Raw genomic sequence first — 21,041 nt, forward strand, 5'->3', positions numbered from 1 at the left:
ATTACTGATTTGTTACCTCTACCGGCCGTCGAGTAGTTAAAACCGATAAATTTTGGTAGTTTGACTCGTCCACCAATCCAACCAAACGGCTCCATATATGATTGATTTTACTGGTTTTCCCCACATGTAACATAAATTCTATTTCACTACGGATATAAGAGAAGTAAAGAGTACATATGACAAAACTGTTCCAATTAGTGCTAGGCAATTTAATTATGCAAAGGTATGTAGTAGAATTAGAAATTCCATATTTTACCACAAGCTATCGACTGGTCATAACCATTAAATGTTGATAGTTTGCTTCAAACTCCAATCAAGGCAAACGAGGTTGCTACATGGTTGATTATTGTGATTTAATCCATATGTAACAGGAATGCAAGCCAATTTTCCTTAGAAAGTCCTCCACGAAAATTCCCCTATACTTTGGAAAATAGTCTCATGTGTTGTATCGTCTAAACATTTCCTAACCTGAGTTTACAAATTGTGTCAATTTTAATGTATTATTTTTTAATCCAGTTTCAGTTAGCAAAATGAATTTAATATAATAAGTCTAATCTAAATGTTGCAATCAAATTAAGGAAATATTCAGATAGATGACATTTTACCAAATCAAAATGGTATGCAATATAGATTTTTTACGTCAAGCGCCTAAAACTCAACATTTAAAATGATATCAACAGTTACTGAATCTTAAAGAAAAAAATTCTCGTCATGACTCTGGTTTATTTAAATTAAGGAAAAACGAATTTGAGAAAAATAGAAAATTTGAAAGGAGACTTGGGAATTCGTTGTCATGGCCTATTTTCTGAACACTGTGTTGTTTTAAATCCAACAATTTGCAGAGATTGAGTAACACTTGGATATTTGCAACAATTTTCATCTGTTACACAACAAACAACTCAACAAAGCGTTTCATTTCTCTTATTTGAGATTTTTCTTGCGAATTTCTTGCTTTGAGACATTTTGCGATTTTATACGTATTTGAAAAACGTGTGAAGTTTTGATTATATTGCGAATTACCATCTTAAGATGCGTTTGAATATGCATTCATCACTCCCATTTACCATCATGTATTTTCTCGGGAGTTTATTACTTACCGTACCTTTTAGCACTGCGAAGAGTGTCTCTGGTAAGTCTTCATTCAGGAATAATTTTATGAAATTTAGTTGCTCTGAAACATTATTTTCTACCCTTTGCACACTTAAAGACAAAAGTTAAGATCAGTCTACGGGCTTAATTTTGTTATCAGGGCTCACATATTTTGAAAATGAAATATTTATTTTGAATTGAATTCATTTTTTTCAACTTAAATTTTAGTATTTTGAAATTTTGCATTAATAAGTAATGTGTTATGTGTTCAAATTAATAATAAGAAAATTCAAATTTGATTTTAAGGCAACGATCCAAATTTATTGTTTTACCTCTTAAATTAATTATGGAAATCAGTTTCGTACGAATATTTGTTTGAATTCTATCATTGTGTGTCTGAGTAGAGTACGTCGAGTTAAATAAAGATGAGTGCATATTTTCTTATTTAAAATACGCTTATTTCTTGCACTAAGTAAATGTTCCGTTATTTGATAACATATTATAGATCATAATTAAAGGAATAAATTTAAATGACTGGAGTTGTTCATTCAAAATGTGAAATGTCTGTTTGAGCGCGCGAGTATCAAGAGTTGTACAAATATTCAATTAACATCGTCTCACATTTAATAAATTCACCATGTATTACCATAATCCTCTTCCACTGTAAAATATGATTAAATTTTACTATTAAATTTGATATACGATAAATAAATTTCATACAATTTATAAGTTTTTCCCAAACTTAAGATTTATATATTAACGGAATTAATGTAATTATTTACTTCATGTATTTATATTAACGTTCTGTTTTCTTAGTGATTATTCTTATGTGATTGTTCTCGTATAAATATTCCTCGCGAAAAACTATAAACCGCATGTTTCACGAACAGGAACGGAATCGTTATAAGCCGAAGAGAAAATATAGAAAAATTAGGCAAACCAGAAACCTTATTTTGGCATAGATATTAAACAAAACTTTAAGTATACTTCTATTAATACAATACTACATATAAATGTACTGTATTAAAACACTATACATATAAATTAAACACTACTACGTATAAAACAATAGTGTTACTATATTAAAATAATACTACATATAAAACAATAGCGTTTATAGGAAAGAATACTCTCATGGAGGGATTTGTAAGGAAAACTAGCTCGTATACATTTTAGACATGTTGAAAGCCACTGAAATTTCCGATGATACCAGCTCTTCCGCCAAGATTTAAACCCTGGATAGAACTACAAATTTTCCGCGATTTTACCATTCGGCCGCGATTGAATCTCCTCTAATTATGAAGTGGTACGAGAGGGTGTCTGCAACTTACTAAACATAACTTTAAAGTGTGATAAATAGTTTCAAACTATATGAAAACTACAGACTTGAAACACTCAGCATGCCATTGATCAGTCCTTTAATTTTTACATATCGTTGTTCTTAATGCTCGCTATTAAATATATTATTGTGATTAGAGGCAGGATGTACGTTTGTTTTTTATCTTAATCCATAAATGTACTTAAGTGTATATATAATGTTGTATGAACTTGTATATATATATATATATAATTTATTTACTAAAAAATATTGATTAATTGATATTATCTCCTAAGTTTAATTATAGTAGAATTATCTTAAAAGAGTGAATCCATACTAGTAAGTTATATTTTGAAAGATGTTTTTAAGTAACTTGAAATCACTAAATGTTAAAAATGTTTTAACGGGGACTGGAATTAAATCATGAATAACAGAATTTCAATTGTAAAACGGAATAAATTAAAGGCAAGAATTAAAGTAAATGCATGTAATTATTGTCATTGATCGGAAATTAGTTGACTTTTCAAGGGGAACAAACCAACTCCCGTTCAATGACGTTCTCCCGTTCTTTAATTCTTGCCTTTAATTTATTCCTTTTTACAATAGAAATTTTGTTATTCATGATTTAATTCCAGTCCCTGTTAAAACATTTTTAACATTTTACTTTCAAGTTACTTCAAAACATCTTTCAAAATATAACTTACTAGTATGGATTTACTCTTTTAAGATAATCCTACTATATTTAAACTTAGGAGATAATATAATCAATTAATCAATATTTTTTTAGTAAATAAATTATTATTAACTTACTTTGCAGCAATTGCGCAAGTAGTAGTAACTTGTTTTCGCACTAAATGAATTTAAGATCATAATAATATATATATATATATATAACATTGTAAATATACATTAAAACTATTTTTACATGAATTTCAGATGTACATTCTGATGCTGGTTCCCCTCCTATATTAATTTCAGAACCTACCGGAACAATAAAGTCAATCTCAAGCTTATTTCCAAATTTCGTAACTTCTGAAAGAGGCTCAATACCATATACCATGACAACTGATATTCCACATTCACTGACAAAAACTACAATCCCAAGGAAGCGCTCAAATTTGTTTCATAAATTTCCCATCAACGAATACGGAGCTTCCGCAAAAGATTTTCTGAAAGACTATATCTCTTCTAAAGAATTTTTTCACCGTTATTCAACTTTTCGAAATTTTCACGAATATTTTATTCGTATGAAAGAAGCCGAAAAAGAACGAAAGCTATCTCTGGAAAATAAAATAAAGGAAACACAAATGGAGATGTTTTATACAGGGTGGATTTTATTTGGAGTTTTTAGTCTCATTTTCATAGTTTTCATTTGCTGTTTTATTTTACTGATTCACTACCTAAAAAAGCGATGGCCCGTTATGTCAGTAAAAGCTGGAAGAAGAGAATTACAAAATAACGACATTCGACAAGATTTAGAGGAGGGGAATTAAAAGTACAACAATCTTAACAAGCATTGGAGGAGGAAGAAGGAGGTGTTAGAGGAGGGAAATACAAACGAAAACCACATTCAACAAGCATGGTGGAGTGGAACTTAGAAAGCAACAACATTTAACAGGCGTTTCAGAAGGCGCCGTTGGAGGAGCGAAATTCAAAAAGCCACAACATTCAATAAGCACTTCAGGAGTGGAACACAGGAAACAACAATATTTAACAAGCGGGTGGAGAAAGGGTTGATGGAGGAGGGAAATTCATAAAGTAACTTTCTATAGCAGGAACAAGGGCGATCAACAGAAAGGAGGAAGCCGGACTCCCATCAATCTACAGTGAAATATATGGAAAATACAGCCTTAGAAAAAACCTACTAAACCCATCTAATGTACAAACAATGGACGAAAGAAATTACCTTCATTTAAGCCATTAATGCTCACCAAGAGATGTAAATGGATAGGCATGGTGATTAACAACAATATGAATTTTAACTAATAGGAAAACGAAAAAACTGAACAACGCCGATCAGTTGAACAAACAGCAAACTTTTATAAAAAGACAGAAGCAAATTCCAATGATACAAAGAATATAAATAAGGATAATATGAAATAGAACTTTTTAAATAAGAAAGGACCATGTTCACGAGCAATTCCAGGGACCTTTCAAGCCCATATAACAATTAAACGTACCCTGAGCAGACGAAAACAATCGAATTCGATTTGTACTAGGGTTTCGAAAAGATCAGTAAAATGCAAATAACTGGAGTGAATCTGAAGAATAGGATACTTTACCAAGAGAAATTTCTGATAATAAGAAATAGAGTTTTTAATAATCTTGATTTAAGGCCATCGCTCTGAAGAAAGTTTTCATTTTCTTATAGAATGAATGACTTTAATATCAATACAAATTCTTGAATTCTCCGGACCTCTGGAAAAACGTACAAAAAAAATATAAGTGGGCCTTGTGGATGGTGATTAAAATAATATTCGGGTTTTGTTCCAGAAATATGCAATGAAGGAATACGAAATCACATGCATGCGGATGCAATTTCGTTGTCTCAGTAATCTTGTCGAAAATGCCATCATTCGCCTCTGTAAATAAGACGTATGTACTCAAAATGTTCAGATTCGAGACGAAGCCTCTAATAATGAAGAAGGTTTCTATTCTAAATCTTTTGCACTCAAGTGATGGGAAATATATCTCGAGATTAAGATCCTGCTTTATCTAAATAGGATTATCACGGTATTTTTAAAAAAAGACTTTAGTCGGTGCCTTCTTAAATTTGCATGATTTTCATATTGCGTCAAAGATAATCCGACGTACAACTGCGTCTTATGAAAAAACGGAAAAGTAACTTCCGTCCGGTATTCGGAAGATTATTGGCTCATATAGTACGTATTCACCTCTTTTGAAACCATCTCCAGATGCGAAAAAAGGAAACCGGTCAATCTTCGTGGAATCAATTTCCTTTAAGCTCCTGCTTGTAAATGCGCTAAAATAACTTAACCATGCTATCGATGCAAATATATGTTTTGCATGATTTGTGAAACATATAAGGAATGAAAAAGATGAAACTTGCCTGGGTTCATTTCTTAAATTAATTGAAGAACGCAAAATAGCCTGCATAATTCTTCAAAAACTGAAGTTATGACAGTATGTCCTTCAAAAATGGCTTAAACAAAGAAGTTTTAGTTTCTTGCCTTCTAGCTAAGGGGATACTCGTTTAAGATAATTTCTGTCTGTTCTCCTCTTGTCTTGCTTTCCCAGTGAAGCAGATAGTTACATTTCCTATTAGATCGTACAAACTGGTTTCTGTATTCTGACTGATTCTTCGCAGCACAACAATAGAATGTTTGTTGCCTACTTCTCTATTTTTCCATGAGATACTACCACTATGACTTCTTTCGGGAAATGGATATGAACGGGAATTTTTAATAATTATACATACAATGAATCTGAAAGTAATTTGTCAAAAAAAAAAACTGAACCTGATATTTTAAAATTGAAATATCAAGTATCTGATGATATAAAAAGAAATGAAATCTCTAATTTACCTCTTTCGAAAGGAAATTATCTGTACCCGACTTGATAAATGGCGACAATGTCGCTAACAAATGCATTGATAATTTAAGTCTACCAGAACCGTTTAAGTCAGTCGTGTACTATTTTTGGATTATCATAGCACTTTCCAAATACAAAATTGGAGTAGTCGAAAATGAAAAGTCGCCTTATGCGCTACAGTTTTTCTATAATACAACCATGGATTGTAATAATAACTATATTATAAATTAAGGAGAACAAACCTTCGAATGGAAAAATTGGCCCTTTTAATAGCATGAATATAAAAGCAGGAAGACAAGCTGTGTCGGACATATGATATATTCAATGCATAATTTATCACGTATGTTAGCAGGTGTGCTAAATTATAAACATATTGCATGGAATTCCAGAACCTATATTTTAATCTCTTTATGTTATATACCTACATGGTTCAAAATACAGGCGTCGTCATCGGCAACGAAGCTCAAGAACATTTTTCTCTATTTGCAGTTTAATTTTTTTTTGCTTCAGTATGCAGAAAATTCCGTACATAATAATTCCTTCTCAGCTGTGATCAGGCAAATGGCCTCTGGTTATTCACTGTTTGCGGATTCCAGTACCAAATGTTTCTCGTAGTGAGTTCTGGATATTATAAAGCGAGTTCTGGATATTATAATCTATAATAATAATAACATTCCAGTAACTGCTTCAATTCATCAGAAATACCTTGTTGTAGGGAGACACAGGTAAGCTTCAAAATACTCTACACCGCACCAAAGCTACTTAACGAAGAATAAGCACGAAACCATAATTCTGTGTCTTATTTTGGCCAAGATTAATATGAAAACAGATTACTCAAAATTTGCAAAGAACATTTGGTCTAAATGATGAAGTTTGCATTTGACACACAAAAATCTGAGACAACGGGAAAATGCTCAAACTTTTAAAACGACAAATGGTGCGAAAAATGTCGAAATCAAACTCATAAGAATTATCCCATGTTTGGAAGTTTCAAAATCATTGAAAACGTTATAAAGCGAATTCGGCCCGATGAGAATAATTCCCTGTAATGAGCACTAAGTCCAATTATCCTACTCATATTGCAGATGCCTTCGCCAATATACTTTAAAAGCAATTCTAAAATAACGTTACTTCAGTAATGAACCTATGAGAAATTAATGACGAATTTCTATCTTCAAGCCGAGAGTAGCTATTTCATATGACAAGAACTTCCATAACATAATTTCTGCAGTTTTCAGCAAAATTCTGCAGGTTACAACAGAATTTCACATCATTGCAAGCAATATGAACCCAAGGAATCATTCATTATGGCTTAAGCAAAAAAAGGAAAAAGGAAACAACATTGAATTCGTTACTGCAAGGATGAGAATATAGACTTCTGGAATAAGGCGATAATCTTAAGCGAAGAACACGGATGAAAATATAAAATTTTTTTCAGAACCATTACAGAGAGCAGAAAGTAAAATGCTTGCCATAAGCAACAAAAATGAGCCGCTTTGTATGTCTCTAGGTTCGAGTAAGAGCTCTAAGTTTCGGAAAATAAATAAATTACTTAACAACTCAATCACTCCAGTTGTTTAGCAATCTTGAAATATCCTTCATGGCAACTGGGTCAACAGCAGATACTAATGAGAAAGTCGCCAATGAACTTGCAATGCACTTGTTGCTAAAACTGACCATCAGGAAGACGATAAGAAAATGAAAGGTTCAGCTAAAATTGCTCCTGGAAGCGAGAGGGCACAAGCATAGTGACCTATTTATTAAGGAAATCACATTATAAGAATTGGCTATTGCTCTCAAATTTCAAGCGAATTAAATCACTTGTAAATAATTTTATTTCCGCGGAAACGTTAAAAAGCTTGGTGATAAACCAAGACAATCCTTAACAGATCATGGAAATGAGATATCTCTAAGGCATGTAATATTTTTATCATTGTCAAACCAAATAAATCGCTACAGAATGCAAGAAATGTATGACCTACCGCCCTCCCAAGGAGCCTTTGCAAGCTGATGGAACGATTTATTCATTCAAAAATCATGGAGGACGTCATAAAAAAACGAGAAGATGAATTTTTATCAGACTACCTATAGAAATCAACATTATACTGAAGTCCAATTATTCTATCTCAATCAATCTATCATCGATGGTTTCCAAGAACAACTACCAAAATGGTCATCGCTGTTTTTTATATGACTTCTGCATCTAGAAATAGGGCCGCCGAGTGGGTATTAGGTGCCCTTCTTCAAACTGAAAATTTGGCGGCCCTTTATGGAGTTTTGTTGCACATTTATAAAGTGCTGCAAATTATATGTGAAACACTCTCTTATAGTATTCAAAATTTGACTTTCGAATTGAAAAGTTTAAAAATTAATATATTAATACACGTTTGTCTTATTGTTTTTTATTATTTTTATTATTTTATTAATTATAATAACCCGTTAATTTTTTTCCTAATTCTTTAAAATGTTTTAAAATTTCGTTGTCACTCCAGTGTTTGTAAATTAGGTATATAGTGAACCTTGAAGAAAATGTAATTTTCTTTTAATTAAATGAATCTTTCAGTAATTGAAGAAATAGCAGTGTCTAATATTATATTGTAAAATTCAACCTTAAATTTTTGTCTTGTATTGTTGATTGGTTCGTCCGTTTGTTCATCTTGAAATAGTTTCTTTTTTAAACCTGTTTCGACTTTGTGGAAAATCAGTATCTACCCCCAAATCCTCAGCAATGATACTTGCATTGGCAATTGCATGTTCATCCGCTTCATCTGATCTACGATTATTTAGTTCTGATATAAGATTTTCTATATTATCAGTCACGATTTGTAAATGGCATTTAGAATTTTGCGTTATTTCATTTACCACAGTTACTAAATTTAAAATATCGTGCCAGATGTTAATGGAATAAAAGAATTTAAACCAGAAAACCTTCTGAATCAAATTTTTTGCTTCAGTTCTTGATTCCATGTCTCTTGTTTGATCTTGAATATTTATTAACGCTCTCAAAATTCCCTTCAAATCGTTCTTCAATGGTCTTAAAGCTTGAATTTTATTTTCCAATCTGATGTTAAAGAGTGTCTTTTAAGTTAGATTTTCAACATACTGCTACAAAATAGACCAACGTTTAACAAATGAAGAAAAGTTCTTGTAAAGCTCCTGCACTACTCCGAAGAAATTAACTGTTTCGAAGCAAATTTTAGCTGCGTCATTTACAAGTAAGTTTAGAGAATCGGAAGATCATTGGATATACAGTGCCTTGAAATATTTTCAATAAATTTTTGTTGCAGTCCCTTGTGCTTTCCTCTCATATTGGCACCATTATCGTAAGATTGGCCTAGTAAATCTGATAAATTTAGTTCCAACGATTTTAAATGTCCATTTATGAATTCAAACAGACCTTGTCCACTAGTGTCGTCGACAGATTGAAATCGTAAAAAATGTTCTTCAGTTTGGGCTTTATTGCTTTCCTCGTTTTTATAAGCAAATCAAATTACAACAGTCAACTGTTCGGTATTACTGACATCCGGTGTAATATCCAGAATTAGTGAGTAATATTTTGACGATTTAATCATATGTAATAAATGCTTTCTGATTCCGTCTAAAGATATCCCACTACTTTACTTATGATAAAGCACTAATTTAAGAAATGTTTATTTAATTTCTTCGTAATAATAACAAATATTTACACCAATAGTAAGCAGGCATATTTGGCACCAAGATTGAATATACATTTATGGGAAAAGGCATTTACATCGCATCCTTATTACGGGAGGAAGAATATTTCAGTGGTTATAGGAACAGCAGTATTACAGTAATATCTAGGATATATTAAATTTAACAGATGTGTTAATTTTCTTTCTACTACGATCTCGAATCAATGTGTATGAAGGAAAGGCGGGGGAGTTATACTTCACACTGCAGACACACCTTCTTATACACCAGCTGAACATTTGCATTTATACCGTTAGGGAAGCCTTACTTGTCATTTTTGTTTCTATTCCAGTACACCTGAAATAATATACATCCTAAGCATAAATTTCTTGTCTAACCAAAATTCTTGTCGTTTTCCCAAAGTTAAGTATAGTTGATTTAAATGGATTTCTTTTTAATATTTTGAAAGTTAGAGCTTCATTGAAAGACTTCGTGAAGCTCTGCTAAAAGCCTTTGACAGTATTTTTAAAAGAATATTAATACTCTTATTCGCATAGTTAATAATATCCTCATAAATTGAGCTAGATCAATTAGGTTATGATTGTGCACAAATGAAAGTAAATTAAGCTAACAAATCATTTAAATGCAGCAGTTAGGTATTTAATTATCTATTGATTTTATAGAAAACGTAATTACAATATATGTATATTATCCTAAAACTGAAAGACAAATTGTTTCGTTTTCGATTATTCACGGAAGATTAAACCGTAAACACTTTAATTCTGATTAAATAGGCTTGCATAACTAATTAATGTATCTATATATACATGTCAGCAACATTGCTTTCGTTGCTGAGGTTTCACAAAGTCGATGAGGATCACTACAGAGCGTTTTACACGGGAGCATTAAAAAAGATTAATGAAATTTGTGTAATCAATTGATTATAACGTCTGAAAGGTTTTTCAAGTTTTATGTCAACATATGAACGCTTTGAGCTCTCTCCTCATTGGCATGAGAAGAACAGATCTGCTATTATGCTTGAGCTGTTGTTGCATGTCCTCTGGATGAGAAAATCTGCTATCTGTGCACCACGATCAATGCCCGTAAGAGAAGCACATGTAATAAAACTTAAATAAATGTTGTTGAGTTAGATGGACATACAAAACCCTTGGAGGAAATACTTTGGAATCATGTGTTGCTATAAGTGAACAGCATGTCATCAGCTTAAAGTCTCACTGCATAAATTATAGGATTATTTGCATCAGTTTCATAGAATCACGTACTGTGCCAGATATAGAAATGTTTCATAGAATATGTGCATGTATCAATATTGTTGCGTGCGTACGGGTTCGTTACGAAATGAATGCACAAGTCTGATGAAAAAAATGAACAAAAATGTATTATTATCACAACAAAAATGCTTAAATTTCCTCAAATTATCATGCAGTATTACAATATCTCACAGTAGTTATCTTCTAACTACTCAAATGTCCAATAGAACGTAATTCAAAACAGCTAAAGAAAGCTAATCCGCGAATTCGCTACAATCAACAAGAGCAGTTTTCTGAACAACAACAAATTAAGCAACTACTACAAATTGAGATGTTTTCCTCCTTTTATAAGATTTTAAAATCACGAGCTAGAATTTTCCAGTACTTTCTCGAAATCAAAAAGAGATATCTATTTATTTAATGCACGCGCTCTTGTATTTTCAATTTTCCGGCTTAGCTTTCTATTAATATTCGTCACGCGCTGCACTACGCGAGAAATAAAACCATTTAATTTATTATTGAACTATCATTAGCTTTTTAAATACCAAATTCGTAACAATATAATAATAATACTTGGCAGGAATATTTACAAACTATTGGGTCAGTCCATAAGTTTGTGCGCATTAAGAGTATGCGTGGAATTCACTATGACGCATTTACCAAAACAATACAATTACAATGAACCTCAACCTCTTGAAATTTTTCATTATTTGACTAACATATTATTCAGTTCATCACCAAATTTCGTAAATATCGAACGCGTTTAAGTACCCATAGAAGATGAATATAGATAATCAGTACAAATGTGCTGTGCTACATTTTTTTTATTTTTTATTTTCGTGTGGTGAATCTGCCAGGTTTGCAGCGATAAAAAGTAATAGTGTACATGGTGAACACACTATTAGCACTATTAGTCTAAGGACTGTTCATAAATGGTTTAAAAAATTTAAAGTTGGAAAAAGCAGCATTGATGATGAACCCCGTTTCAGGACGTTTTGAACTGTTAGAACCAAATCAAACGATTAATTCAGAAGTTTATAATGAACAACTTTGCAGTCTAAACTCAGAAAGTGTTGTTTCATCATGATAATGCTAGACCGCATACGGCTCGAATAATGCTGCAAAAAATGAGTGAATTTAATTGGGAGCTTTTGCCACATCCTGCTTACTTCCCAGATATTATCTCAAATGATTTTCACTTATTTCGTGCTTTAGAATCTTTTTTACTGTGAAACAAATTAAATTCTAAACAGGATGTACACAATGAACGTTCAAGTTTTTGTTGCATCAAAACCAGAATCTTTCTACAGCAATGGCATAAAGCTGCTTGTAAGATGACGAGACATTGTAGGTAATGGAGGAAAATATATAATTGGTTAAAATGTTAATTTATGTTTTTTATATTATTTAAAATACCAAAAAATGCGCACTAATTAAAGTACTGACCCAATATTTACAATATAATGGTATCGACAACGTGAGGGAAATACATGCCTTGCAGATTAAACGTTATCTGAGACTGAACAACGTACTTAGTAGTAGACAGTTCAGTATTAAGAGTAAAGTTCTTTCCGATATATTACCAACGATACTGAATATTATCAACATTAGCTTTATGTGCAATTGCTTTGAGAGTTTTGGTTACACCCTTTTCATTTTCTGCTAGTCATGCTCTCAAGGCCTGAAGTTTATTTTCAGAGGGTTCTGAAAGATAAGTAATGTCTCAAATTGCCTACTTTACCGCAGAAGCACTAGTCTTAATCCCTAAGGTCGGCTGCTAGTAAAGGAAAGAATACAGAATGAAACGTAAGGAGCTTTGCCGTTGCCATTGCAGGCTTGTACTCCAGGGTGTGTGAATAGAGTAAGTTGGGAAAATCCCTCCCTTAACACTGTCAGTAACTTACGTTTACCAGCCGACAGTTGGTGGCGCTTCGGTATTCCGAAATTTTCGGTTTCAGTCTTAAAAGTAAGTTATTTAGCGGTTAATTCAACATACTGCAGCTATCGGATATAAATACTCGTACCAATGTAAATTTCAATATTTAGCTGTTAATACATTGGATTTAAAGTATAACCAGTAGACATTTCTTGCAGGTATCAACACCTAGACTTCAGATAAGAACTAAATGTAACTTTTAATTTTTCTTTTGCATTATTATTATTATTATTATTGTTCATGTAAGGTATGATAAGTATTCAGTAAATGGAATTTACAATGTAGTCAATTTTTCTATTCTGTTTTGTTAAAAATATTTTAAAATTTTCTTTAAAAAATGCCATGGCATTCAACTGCTTTCAGATCGAGCATTCGACCCGCATACAATTTGACTTCGAGACTACAATCTTAAATCATACTGAAAAGCAAAGAAATTTGATTCTCATATAAAATAACAGTTCATTACTAATTGTATATTCAGAATACTATACCCATTATGTTCTGTTTAGTTGACATGCAGCGTACTATTAATTACACTTTACTCATCGTTTAACCATCTAAGCTTAGGGCCCACCAGCGACCGAGCGGTAAAAGTCGCTGAATACTGGTAGTTCGGTCCGAGGCTCAAATCTCGCGAATGGGCTAGCTGCATGGCCGTTTTCATAGTTTTCCCTTTGTGCAACTCGTAGTCTCTCTACGATAAGAAAAGCTCTCGCCAGTTAGTCTGCAGCTGTCTGTTGCCGTAGAAACGAGCCTTGACCCATTTTCTGTACGGATGTCTTCAAACCAAATGATAAACTGTTTTCCCATCAGCCAACAGGCGCCAAAACCAAAATAACAGTAAAGAAACCATTGGTTCGCCCCTATTTCAAATATACTAGCACTGTTGCTAGCGACTGCCACACGCCAGACACTGTAGCGGGATCTGTTCTTCTCGTAGACAGACAGTATACCAGCCAGTTTCACTTACAAAGTCCTCTACGAAGGCATCCTTTCCCCTAGGCAGATAGCCCACGAGGCTTTGCCATCACAGCAAAAATAAAAAAATATGATGTGTTCACCACATGACTTCCTTGTGCGGAATATTAAATTATGCGCATTTTTTCTTGCATTTCGTTTAAACTTATTGGATTGAATTAAACCGACTTCGCCGACAGCTCATAAACCACAAAAGAATAAATGCATTCTTTAAAATTCACTTTGTTTACCATAGCGACACTCTGGTCACTAGGTTTACTTAACAGTATTATATTTCGTTCATATTCTAACTCAGAATGAACAAATTTTATGTCATTTAAAGAATGATCTAATCGTACTATAACTTAGAATGCACTAAATTTATATCATTTAAAGAACTATCTAATCGTACTATAGCTCAGAATGCACAAAATTTATATCATTTAAAAAATTATCTAATCGTTGCCACATGTTCTATTCAAATACTATAATAAAGCTAGAACGATGTATAAAAGAAATTAAGTAAACAAAGCAAAAAAGAAACAGTTTTTCACAGAAGATTGAGTATTTTACATTCAATTAATTCAGTTCTCACTTCGCGACAAGGCAAAAATATATAAAATTTCAAATCTGTATTAAAAATTACGAAGTAAATCTTAAACACTTATTTCCTCGAAAAAATTCCAGAAAGCATTAAGCATGATTTAATTGGCAAAACAAAATCTGTTGAGGAATATACAAATATATTACTTTAGAATTAGCCACTGAACCTTGAAAACTGCTCCTTTTCACTTCCTTCTACGAAGTAAAGGAATTACTTTACTTTTATTTTAATTTTAAAACCTAAAATGAATTCAGAAGAGATTTTCTCAAGATATCTGTACGTACGTATGTATGTATCTCGCATAACTCAAAAACACGTACCCTCAGAACTTTAAAATTTTGATGTAGTAGCTATAATATGTAGTTGTGCACCTGCCTTTTTGGTTAAAATCAGACGCACCAAAAGTATATATATAGTATATATATATGTGATGTACCAGCTTTAGTCGTAGCTTAAATTATCAGACGATAAGTTTTTAAAAAAAACAGGATCCATTTATTATTATTCAGGAGAAATAGCAGTTACAAAATCAGATATCCGGAGTAAATAAAAAGAATTACTAATAACTTTTTGTATGAAGGTTACTGCATCGTGACATTTAAGAAAAAGCCCCGATATTCTTTTGCGAGTCCTTTTATAGCCTCTGGAAAGGCGGAGCTTCCAAGAAATGACGTCAGCCTCGTCAGCCAATCCAGTTCGCTTTAAATATTTTCAGAACATTCTATAACTGTACGTGTAGAAAAGGCGGGAAAAACAACTTGACTACGGGGCTGTAGATTTAATTCCACGTACTTTCAAATAAGAGAACGTCGCCATTAAAAATGAAAAGAACATACAGTTAGAAATTTAAGTGTATTCTTGACTATGGAATTTTATTATTACATATATATATATATATATATTTGCTCTGTTACTCGGCTCCGTGAGCTCAGTTTTTTTTTATATATATTAGTAAACTGTGCATTTTTTTCTTTAAAGATGATTGAATTACGTTGTTCTTATCTTCCGGTTATGCTTTTATGCCTGTGGGTAATCTGCATGCAATAGTTTAGAATTATCAACAATTTAAAAGTTTTAATTTAGAAATCATACAACAAAACTCAGCGTTCTATTTTCAAATTTTCACAGGACTGTTTTCGATGTTTTTACGGAAACATCATCCCCAGCTGCAAAAGAGCTAATGAATGCGCTTATTATTCGTAAACACATTAGCAATTAAATCAGCCCCACGGAAGCACTCTAAGAGCTCGCCGTGGATGTATGCCGTTTTTGCATTAAAATTGCGCCCACGACGCCAGAGTCCCTAGTCGGCATCAGCATTCATTTGCGCTTTTGCAGATGAGGATGATTGCTCGGTAAACCCAACGAAACTAGTCCTGTGAAAATTTGAAAATATAACGCTGATGTTTGTTATTTGACTTCTAAATTAATACTTGTTCGGGTGTTATTGTATTTTAGTTTAAAAGTTGTTTAAGTCTTTCTAAGCCTAATTCTTTTCACCATTGCTACCATATTTTTTTACTTATTAAACTTTAAAGAAGAGTAAATTAAGTAAGCTTCTGCACCTTTAATGCCTTTTTGCCGAGTGGGACTAAAAGGAACTTTCAGTTTTGTACACGTAAAAATCTGCGTTCTTACTCGCTGGCCGAATTGCTTGTTTTTGCATTGAAAGTCTAATTTTAATTGTAAAAATTGTTTTTTAATTTTTTAAACTGTATTTGACGTTTTATATTTTTCTATAGTCTTCAATTTTCGATAAAGATATTTTGAGGTTTTATGTATTTTTTGCCTTGCCACGAAGTGAGAACTGAATTAATTGAATTAGGAACTATATCTCTAATGAAATTCAAGGAAATAAGTTTAAATGAAATGCAGGAAAAAATGCGTATAATTTAACATTCCGTGCAAGGAAGTCATGTGGTATACACATCAGTCTTTTAAGTTATAGATTATTCAGAAATCCAATAGTTTCACGAGGAGTTATTATCTCAAGTTTAAATATTATAAACCAACTTTTACTATTCAGGAGAGTAATATTCGTTAAAAAAGAAAAGTAATAAAAGAGATTTCTCGCACTTAGATGGAAAAAAAATTGCTTTTATCTCTTAAGTTTCCAGAAAAACATTTTCTAATTTTCCACTATTTATTTCATGATTTTGCTGTCCAAAATAGGAAGCCTTAGAATCTCTCATCAATCAAACACATCAACATTCGTAACATCTTGAGACTGCAAGAGAATTGTGAATTGCCGTCGGGCGTGAGAAATTCGCTGCAAGTGCCGTAAATAAAAATTTATGACAACTTATCTGATCATATATAACTGCTGCACACTCTTTTGGCTACATTTAGTACTCCATTTAACTCTGATCTTGAAGAATTTTGAGGTTTTCGTAAAAACCTAGGATTTCGGTATTATGGTGTACTAGTAGGTATTGCTTACTAGTTAATGTATTTTAATAATGCCCATATATATACATGCAATTATTTATAGCATCGGTAACAAAATTCGGTATCTGTATGCCTGTATTAGTTATGTCTTCATCAATATATTTAGAACTAGTTTATGCACTTTTTTAAAAAGACTGTTTTACAGACATGTACTTATGTACAAATCTATAGTGTCTGGTATGCTACATGTGATTATAGCAAAGCTTCGAGGGTTATCTGCCTAATTGGAGGGATGTCTTCGTCGAGGATTTTCTAAGGTGAATTGGCTCGTATACACGTTTCACATGGAGAAAACTACGAAAACGCCCATGCAGCCAGCCCTTTCGCGGAGATTGAACCTCGGATCGAACAGCCAGTGTTCAGCGACTTTCCCGCTCGGCCGCTGGTGGGCTGTGTAGGGTCTTGACCGAAATTCCTTAACATGAAGAATTCTTCATTTGAATGATTAATCGGTTTGCAACAATGATAACGTTTCGTAGGCAGTACATTTGCCCCCATTTCCCCCCCTTCTATTATAATCTTTATAGTTTGTCTTTCAATATTTATTACTTTTGTTCATTTTGTCTTGCAAAGAGAGACTTTAGGGAACATGACCTAAGATAATTAAAAATAATTATAATCGTCAACAGGAATTAAACAGGCGAAAAAGGTATATTTAATTATAGAAACTTTATGGCAAAGCACTCGAGGACTCGACTTAACTTTATGGTAAATCCCATGAGGGATGCCTTCATGGCCTGCTTAAGAGAAGGGATGCCTTCGCGGCCTGCTTAAGAGAAGGGATGCCTTCGTGGCCTACCTAAGACAAGGGATGCCTTCGTGGCCTTTCTAAGACAAGGGATGCCTTCGTGGATTTCTAAGAAAAAAAGGCTCGTATAAACGTTACACATTGATAGTTAGAAATAATTATAATATTAATTAGAGTTATAAATAATTATAATCGTCGACAGGAATTAAACAGGCCGACAAGGTATATTTAATTATAGAAAGTTTGTGGCAAAGCATTCGAGGATATGCCTTCGTGGTGCAATGGCCAGCAAACTCGGCGCGTATTCAAAAGGCCCAAGGTTCGAGTTCCGGCTTGGATGCTGTTCATTTTTCATGTGTCCTGCTTCGAAACAACATAATGTCTCTGCAAATTGAAGAGTTAATTATTAATCTTTTTAAGCAATTTTAAGTGCAATTTCTATTTACGATTTTACGTATACCAAATACACGAAAATGTCCAACTTTTGTGAATAAGTGTCTAATGTTAGTATATTAAGCAACGAGCACTGACACATATTGTCGTAAAATGGTTTGTTCAATGTAAAACTTTCCAAAAAAGAGTTCTTACTTCAAAAACTCTCATAAAATGTATGTCTAGTAAACAACCAGAGGCACATCACTAATTCGTAATATTATTTGCATGGATTAAAAATGAAGCATATTTCCAGTTGAAAATTTGTTTATTTATGAGAATTAGATTATGATCCTGAAGCAATAAAATTCCGTATGAATATTATAAAATATTTTTTTTCTTTGAAAATTTGAAGTATATATGATCCTGAGTAATAAAATTTCGTATGAATATTGTAGCGTTGCGCGCCTCCAACTTGCACGCAACCAAGAGGTGACTGTGAAAACTGGATAAAAGACAGAGTCTTGTTAAGGGTTTAAGCCCCTTTTTATTCAACGTAATAAATTACAAGTGTGTGCTCTTGACGCTCACAAACTGCGCCAACTCGGCGGTCAAATAAAAATAATAACCTGAAAAGAAACTAAAGACAAGACTCTAACTACGAGGCTCTCTAAAAGTAACTAATCTCACCGCGTTTTACAATACCGCTGCGAATTCAGCAAACTTGAAGATCACGTTGAATGATTAACAATACTTCCAGCCAAGCACACAGGCCAAAACGCGGGGTTCTTCAATTTCAGCCTAACTACCTCCGCGCTCGTGAAGTAAGAACAGCACACCTTGAACTCGTTTCCCTTCTATTTATTTCAGAATACTTCCGCTGATAATTTGAATCCTTGCGCGTTCTACTAAAATTTACATACTCTGGCATTGGCAGTTCCAGGGGAAAAGTAAGGCTTGACAGGAAAGGTAGTTTAAACTTAAAATAAATGTTAGTTAAAATAAATATAAACCCTACATTTGCCGCTGCCAGAATTTGGAAAACTTGGAAGCAGGTCCTATAAACAACCTGTTGTAAGTTTCTATAATTCTGAACTAACTCTCGAGAACCTCGTTTACACAAAAAGAAATCTTATGTAACAAATTGTATACTAAAATTCTGTGTATACTTATAACTCTCTCTTCTTACAGCAACTTTTCCTGGACTTCTTCAATCAATCTTGGTCTTTTTCTTCCAGCATCTGGAAGGAATAAGTATCAGTATCTTTCTAAATACATTATAATTTACACTTTCCTGACACAATAAATTGTTGTTTTTAAACGATTCGTATTCCTTAGTTATTGCTTAATTCACATTCATTCAATTTTTCAAGCATTAATTTAACTTTACCCTGGCTCTCCACCATGTGTGATGTCAAACGGGAATATTCGTGTTTTAGTCTTACAACACTTCCCCTAACCACCATGATTTGTTAGAATTCAAGGACCAAATAGACACACCTTACTCGACATTCTACAACTCAATGAGCTACTTTCACATTCTTAAAAATTCAAGTGTAGGTGGAGAACCCTAAAAAACACATTCATTCTAACTTCCCCCTCATTCATCTTTAAACATGCAGGCTTCCGCTCTAAAGCATGACTTTATCTACAGTTTAATACTTAAATTTTGAATTCATTCCTTTTGAGCATTTTACTTTTAGCATCTAAAATTTTATGCTTCTAGACTAAATTCTACTTTTACATAACATTCAAGTATTTACGTACATTTACAAAATTTTAATACATATGATTTTTACAATTTACCATAAAATGAATAAGAGAAATAAATTTTTACTTTACTCATTCTTCGCCAAGCTGGCGGCACTGAAACTAAAATTCTTATTAATACAAGAATACGAAGTTATTTTTATCTTCGGCCAAATTTTGGCTTTAACATAACAGAATTAGTCTTTCGACCAACAGAAAATGCTTGTTCTTAGCTTTTATACTTAAGGAAAATAATACTTTCGCCTTAGTTAAATAAAGTAAAACAAAACTAAGTCTCAACCGAGACATATTGACTTTCGTCAAAACATAGAACTCCGTACTTATGCATAACATTTCGGAACAAAAGAGAAAAAAAAAATTTATACAAAATTTTAACTTATCTTTGAGTTTTCGATGCTTGAAACTCCGTCATTCTTTTGTGGCAATATTGTTCCCAAGTTAGAGGTTTCATGGACGTCAATCTTCTCCTTACTGACCTCCAAGTGTCGTCCACATTAGTTTTTCTTTTGCGTCCTCTGCATGCTGGCCTCTTGGCGGAGTAATCGTCTGGTTGTTGTCGTTTCCGTTTTTCCATGGGACGGCTGGTCTTGACGTCCTCCGGCCTGGAGTCCTTCTTGAATTTCTTCTGTTCCTGGTATTTTTGTTCCTCCTGTTGCCGTTTAAGTTTCCGGAACGGCGGCCTTGCTGGCATCTGACTCTCTGGCCCTGGGCGCGTTCTCCTTGATGTATAATTTCTCCTGCGATCCGTTGTAGGTGTTGTTTTGCTCTTTACCACGGTTTCTTTACGCGGTGCATCTGTATTCTTGTTTTTCTTAAATGCTGCAGTTTGAAAGTTTTTCTTTTTTCTTTTTGGTACCGTCGTCCGAGTTGTAGAAGGGCTAGGTCTCTCTTCAATTTTCTGCTTCTTGGGTGGTGGAACAGTTGTTGTTATCTCTGGACCTTCTACTTCGTTTAGACTTGAGTCCTGCAAGAAACTTTTAAGGATTTCAAAATCATTTGAATTATAGTATTTTTTCACCTGGTCGGGACTTGCTTTACAGACCTCCCCTCTCTCGTTCTTAAGATATAATACGACACATTTGATTTCCTGAATTACATAGGGGCCTTCAAATTTTGGAGCTAGCTTTGCCGTAAAATTGTCTGGGGCACTTGATAAAGAAAATTTCCGCTTCAATACTTTATCCCCAACTTTAAAATCTGCTTCATGGCGTTTTCTATCATAATGTGTTTTTTGCTTATTTCTTGCCGTATCCGCGCTTTTAAGCGCCTGATCAATCAGTTTTTGCACATCTTTCTGTTTAAACTCTTACTCTCTTTGTTGCACA

This window comes from Stegodyphus dumicola, chromosome 3 (genome assembly GCF_044657685.1).
Source record: "Stegodyphus dumicola isolate Sdum_Otavi_A_Nest chromosome 3, ASM4465768v1".
Lineage (NCBI taxonomy): Eukaryota > Metazoa > Arthropoda > Arachnida > Araneae > Eresidae > Stegodyphus > Stegodyphus dumicola.